The sequence below is a fragment of the Staurois parvus genome, unplaced genomic scaffold, assembly GCF_062004578.1.
Source record: "Staurois parvus isolate SC_StPar_1 unplaced genomic scaffold, SC_StPar_1.0 ptg000232l, whole genome shotgun sequence".
NCBI classification, from domain to species: domain Eukaryota; kingdom Metazoa; phylum Chordata; class Amphibia; order Anura; family Ranidae; genus Staurois; species Staurois parvus.
The window spans coordinates 8,487,283-8,494,287 of record NW_028318028.1 but is presented as its reverse complement, the minus strand read 5'-3'; positions in this window follow the sequence as shown (position 1 = coordinate 8,494,287).

Here is a 7,005-nt window from a genome sequence, read left to right as displayed (position 1 = left end):
CTCAATCAATTGACTTGAAACTTTGCACATCCCAAGTTCTCAATTTCCCAAACATTTCCTAGAAGTTTCATGGGTTTTGATTTCCCACAAAGCAAGTGAGTGACATTAAACTTGTGTAGCCCCTACCACCTTGTGTAATGGCCGTAGCGTGGGACAGCCAATGGGGGAATATTATGAGTGTGTGTTTGTAGCTCACCAGCCAATCACTGGGGATTTCTTGGCTTGTGGTGCATGCTTGGGAAGTGCATTCTTCCAAGTTCCAAATACCAGTCAATATTGGCACAAAACCTTTAGGCTTCTGCTAGAAAGCTGAACATGAAGAGGAACTTCATCTTTCAGCATGACAACGACCCAAATCATACATCCAAATCAACAAAGGAATGGCTTCACCAGAAGAAGATTCAAGTTTTAGAATGGCCCAGCCAGAGCCCAGACCTGAATCTGATTGAAAATCTGTGAAGAGGGCTGTGCACAGGAGATGCCTTCGCAATCTGACAGAGTTGAACAGTTTTTGCAAGGAAGAGTGGGCAAATATTGCAAAGTCAAGATGTGCCATGCTAATAGACTCATACCCAAAAAGACTGAGTGATGTAATAACATGAAAAGGTGCTTCAACAAAGTATTAGTTTAAGGGTGTGCACACTTATGCAACCATATTATTTTAGTCTTTTATTTTTACTTCCCTCCACCAAAAAGATTTCAATATGTTTTTCAACTGAGTTGTACAGTTTATAGGTCACATTAAAGGTAGAAATTTTTCTGAAATTATATTTCTTTCTCTCATTTTCTTACATCACAGAAACCTGACTTTTTTAATAGTGGTATGTCGACTTTTTATATCCACTGTATATATTCATGAGAATTGCTATGTGCTCAGTCTTAGTACAGTCTACCTCCAGGCTTGGCCTGGGGAGGTAATGCTTATGTGCGGGAAAGGTTTGACTAGGCCTCAAGCCTAGAAGGGGCCTCACATGCTGATTGAGGAGCAGAATGAAAGAAGCTGGATGGCTACTGGAGGTACCTGGTACTAGAATGGACCTAAGGGGCAAGTCTGTCTGACCTATTGAAGATCACATGACTATCCATATTTAGCTGTTCCTCTAATACCCAGTGCCGGCTTGTGCTCCTATTGATTCTGCAATGTGAAATACTGAAAGGGTCTGGTGAGTCTGGAGTTCTTTTCTAATATAGTTTTGACATGAATGTTCTAAACCCTATGTCCTATCTCCCAGTTATGAAGTTCCCCAATAAAGAATTCAAAGATGTACTTAAACTGACTGGCGCCTAACTTTTCTTTGATCGCATATCCCTTCACTGGCCTAGGATCTGCACAAAAACAAAATGTCAGCCTTCCCTGCCTTTGAGGGTCCACGCTACGCCTCTGGGGGTCAGGGGGTGCTGTACTTATTTTTACTGGAACTAATTGTGGCTTAAAGTACAAAACAGAGCTTGGATGTTATCCAATTTCCTCAAAATGTATACAATAGAAGATTTTGGTTTAGGCACATTATGGTACGTTAAGCTCTTTTTACATTAAACTGTTCACATTAAATGTTTCAGCACTGTAGCTTAATGTGAATAACTTTTGATGTGATTTACCAAATTATCTGAAATTTTCAAAATATGTTGCCATAGATTGAGTCTTCTAATGTGTGAAGTTTGGGGGAGATTGGTAAACATCTAAGCTCTTTTTTGTACGTTAAGCCACATTAAGCCCCCCAAAAAATAAGCTTAATGCCCCCCATTTTCTTTGTGGAAGGCTGAAATCTATGAAACTTGTAGGACATGTTTGGTAAGTTGAAAACTTGGGCTGTGCTAAGTGTCAAGTCAATTGATTTTGGTTTAGGCACATTATGGTACGTTAAGCTCTTTTTACATTAAGTTATTCACAGTAAATGTTTTAGCACTGTAAAATATAGCTTAATGTGAATAACTTTTGGTGTGATTTACCAAATGACCTGAAATTTTTAGAATATGTTGCCATAGATAGGGTCTTCTAATGTGTAAAGTTTGGGGGAGATTGGTAAACATCTAAGCTCTTTTTTGTACGTTAAGCCACATTAAGCCCCCCAAAAAACAAACCTAATGTCCCCCATTTTTTTTTTGGAACGCAGAAATCTATGAAACTTCTAGGACATGTTTGGGACATTGAGAACTTGGGCTGTGCAAAGTTTCAAGTCAATTGATTGAGGTTTAGGCACATTATGGTACGTTAAGCTCTTTTTACATTAAGCTGTTCACATTAAATGTTTTAGCACTGTAAAATATAGCTTAATGTGAATAACTTTTGGTGTGATTTACCAAATAACCTGAAATTTTTAGAATATGTTGCCATGGATAGGGTCTTCTAATGTGTGAAGTTTGGAGGAGATTGGTCAACATGTAAGCTCTTTTTTGTACGTTAAGCTACATTAAGCTCCCCAAAAAACAAGCTTAATGTCCCCCTTTTTTTTGTGGAAGTTCAAAATCTATGAAACTTCTAGGAAATGTTTGGGACATTGAGAACTTGGGCTGTGCAAAGTTTCAAGTCAATTGATTAAGATTTAGGCAGTTTATTACACATTAGGCTACATTAAGCCATTTTCACATTAAATGTTTTAGTCTGTCCCTCCACGCAGGATGGTTCGGATCTGCGGATTGAGCATAATGGATCGGCGTCCGATCCATTATGCTCCCCGATCCGCAGATCCGATCCCTCCTGCGGGAATTCTCGGCACGCAACCTATACAGGGTGACAGTGGACCGGCTCCACGAAAAGGTAAGTTGTAAAGAAAGCCGACGATCCCCGCAGGATGGCTCGGATCCATCTTGCGGGGATCGTCGGCTTGCTTTACAACTTACATTTTTGTGGAGCGGGTCCGGTGTCACCCCGTGCGGTAGGTGTCACCCGGTGCGGCACACACCCCCCGCACCTACCTCGGGACGCCACTGATTATGGGTATTATTTGTGATTATTGAAAGAATGCCAAGACATATATTAGATAATCTCTTACATTTTAATGGGAGGTAATCATGGAGTCAGGAAGTAGTCTAAATCCAGCTTTAATTTAAAATAAATAAATAAATAATAAAAAAATTTTTAAGACACCACATGTAATTTGTGAGGATTCATTTAAAAGAGAAGTAAGGCCAAAGCTTTTTTGGCTTTCTTTTCTTCTGGGTTACAGGAGTGCATGTGCCGTGCTTTCCTGTGACCTAGAATCAGCCGTCAGCAGGCTAAATCCCGCTGTCAGCTGACGTCACAGAGCTGGCTCTGGAAGGATTCTGACCATACTGTCTCAACTGTGCATGTTTCTCTATGAGATTGTGTAGAGGGGCTACGTGTCCTCCATGCAGGTCTCAGACTACACTCAACTCTCCTCTCTGAGCTGTCCAGTGTATGATATTTTATCCCCTTCCCCTGTCTCTGGAAGCTCAGAAATGCTGCGCAAATTCTGCACTTTAAAGGGCTGTAGAGGAGAGAGGGCTGCAGATAATCAGGTATAACGTATGAAGGAGGATTTGTTTCATCTCTATGTATCACTAGAGGCCAGTAACATCAGTGGGTATATATAACGGGGTTTAACTTTAACGCCTCCAGCTCACCTTATTGATAAATGATAGAATGGCAGGAGCTCTCTTGTTCTGGGAGGACATCATATGATGTCCTCCCTCTCTAGCTGTGCATGCGCTCCCCCCTCCCAGGGGAGCATGTGGTGCTACAATTAGTGGTGCGATCGTGGTAAAGGGCCAATGAGGTAGGCTCTTTACCATGTGATCAGCTTTGTCCAATAACAGCTGATCACATGTAAACAGGAAATGCCGGTTATCGTCAGTCCTCTCCTCACGTTGACAGCGCGAGAGGAGAGCCGATAAGTGGAAATCTTCAGAGGAGACATCTACACTGATCATCAGGGGACTGCTCATCAGTGACCTGATTATCAGTGCAGCCCCATCAGTGCCCATAAGCACTGTCTTTCATTGCCCATGAGTGCTGCCTTTCAGTGCTCATAAGTGCTGCCTTTCAGTGCCCATCAGTGTCCATCAATGTTACCTGTCAGTGTTCATCAATGCTGCCTATCAGTGCCCATCAATGATGCCTATCAGTGCCCATCAGTGATGCCTGTCAGTACCCATCTGTGCCGCATATCAGTCTCTGCTCATCAGTTCAGTCTATTAGTACCCGTCAGTGCTGCCTATCAGTGCCCATCATTGCCGCCTATCAGTGCCACCTGTCAGTGCTGTCTATCAGTGCCCTTCAGTGCTACCTATCAGTGCAGCCTCATCAGCATACATCAGTGAAGGAGAAAAAAGTTTATAACAGAAAGTAAGAAAAACATTTACTTTTCAAAATTTTCAGTCTTTTTTTGTTTGTTTAGCAAAAAATAAATAATCAAGTGGTGATTAAATACAATCAAAAAGAAAGCTCTATTTGTGTCAAAAAAATGATCATTTCATTTGGGTACAATGTTGTATGACAGCACAATTGTCATTCAAAGTGTGACAGTGCTGAAAAGTGAATATTGGCCAGGAAAGGAAGGGGCTGAAAGTGCCCAATAGGTAAGTGCTTAAAGAATCTGGGAGTTGGCATATTTCAGCAATAAATACTAAAGCAAAAGCATTTTATACATTAAATTTAAGTGATTGCTAAATTGAATCATATGCTCTAGGCTGCGATGGTATTTTGGAGACAGGGAGTAGACATGTTTAAGTCACAAATATTAAATGAAACTTTATTTTTCCACAAGCACTGCATAAACATTGTACACATTTGAGGCACTGAATTTCATCCTGTTAAATAGAATGCAGTTCAGGTGGCAACATGTGGTTCCTAAACTATATAATAATTATACAGATGTGCTGCACTAAAGCCTTTCTTTTTGAATTGGTGAATTATTCCTAATACAACCATAACAATAAAATTAAACAGTAATATATCTTTTTTAAAACATGTTAGAAATGGTAGACATTTGATACATAGAATAGCATCCTTTTAAAAAGGATTACATTTTGATAGTAGAGAAAAGTCGTGTTTCAGCCCAAAATATTCAATTGTGCTGTAATTTTTTGGCTATATTATTTATAAATTATACAGATTAGCTGCAAAAAATTCAGGACACAAGCCCTCAACATAGAGGGACTACTCTGGCAAAGCATCTTGTTCCCATGTTGATGAGGACAAGGACCTCTTCTCCACAACCCTGGCCTGGTAGTTGTTGCATTCTGGGGGTGGGAGTCTTATCAGAATCTGGAAGCCCCCTTTCATTTTTTTCTTAATTATTAATTAATTAAAGGACTTCTCAGAAAGGTATGTTCATTTACTAATAAGCCCCTTGATCTCAACAACCACCAGGCCAGGGTTGTGGGAAAGAGGTCCTTGTCCTTATTAAAATAAGGGCAAGGTGCTTGCCAGGGTGGCTACCATGGCATGGTACCCTCCGTTTAAGAGCTACTCCATGACATTTTTTCATACTATCTATGCTGTTTGTTTACATTTACCTGTTTGCAGTGAATCCCAGGCTGGCAGCTGAATATGCTGGGTGCTGTTGAGTTACTGGTTGTTAGGATGCTTAACAGCCAGGAGCCCTGAGCTTGAAGCTGTCATATTTAACAATGCTAGAAATAAACCAATTACCATCACCAGCTCATAGGGACACAGTGTCAAGGTGTGCCTTGTCCTGCATCCCTCCTGGCTACTGGCAGAGTTTCCCAGTGCACCATGAAACATATATACTGTACCTGCCCATATCTGCTGATCCACATGTATATGGTCATATGAACCCTTCTGCTGATTGCATGGTCCATGTATAGGAACCTGCTACTGCAGTACCACACAGGAAAGGGGGTTGACTCTAGCAACTGCAAAGGCAAGCGATGTAAAGCTCCTGCATGGGGGGGTGGCTGGGGGAACAGTTAATGCAGAGAAACTGGCCTGCTGATTGCAACAACTGAAGAAGGCTGAGTGGGGTCGACAAAATCAGAGAAAGGATGGAGCCTATGCTTGCCTCTACTCTACATGGCACCACACTAAATTTATTCTCTGCTGAAAAAGCTGTAAAATAAGATGCTGACAACCCTTGAAAGACATTCATTCCCATCGTTGGAGGCTGCTGATGGGGAATCTGGTACTGTGTTGGTATAGGTAGACAGGGGAGAGCTGGACAGAGAGGAAGTGAGGCCCTTTTCCTGCCAGCGGCTAGCATTCAGGTGCTGCTCCCAAAGAGTTGAGTGGTGAGAAGTCGTGTCTCCTTACAGTGCAATCTGCAGCATATGTGTTAAACAGGTCAACACAACTGAGCTCTGAAGAGTAGACCAGGGAATAATAGTGCCTCTGCCATCCAGTGGAAAAGGATGGATGTTCCCTCCTCTCCTCTGGCACCTGCTCCTGGATGACATTCCTCCTCCTTAATATTGTTCCTCTTTCTTATTTCCTCCTCTGCTATATCTGGCATCCAAGCACATTTGGAGACCTCATCACCATCACCCTCTTCCCCCATCGCTGGAGCATACTTGGCAGTAGACTGAAGCTGTGGGAGCATGCTGGTCAAATGCTTCTCCCTGCTTGTTGTCACCTCCTTCCAAGAGTTCCTGACTATGCCCGCCATTTCTGCTCTGGTGCTCCATTTATATTAGCCATACTACAGCTTTTATGAATGAAACACAATCTAAGAATGAAGATTGAAAGATCTGCCCCCTCCATTCATAGATAACTTTCCATTCATAGAAGATGTAGTATTGATTTTCAAGAATGATGTTGCTGGGGTGAAAAGGATAGGCATAGTTGAGCACTGCTAATGAAAGCCTGTGACAGCTCCTGCAGTTCAGTTAACCCGTACCATATTAAAAGATTACGGCTGTGAGGAGGGCATTGATGGATGAGAATTTCAGCTAACATAAGAGGTATCAGCACAAGGGACACATCCTACTAACTAAGTTATTTTCATTTTCCTGATTTTTGTGCTTATTTAGTTTGAATGCACATAGGCTTTAATTGGAATGTCCACACAGCTGAAGTTCTAGCCGAAC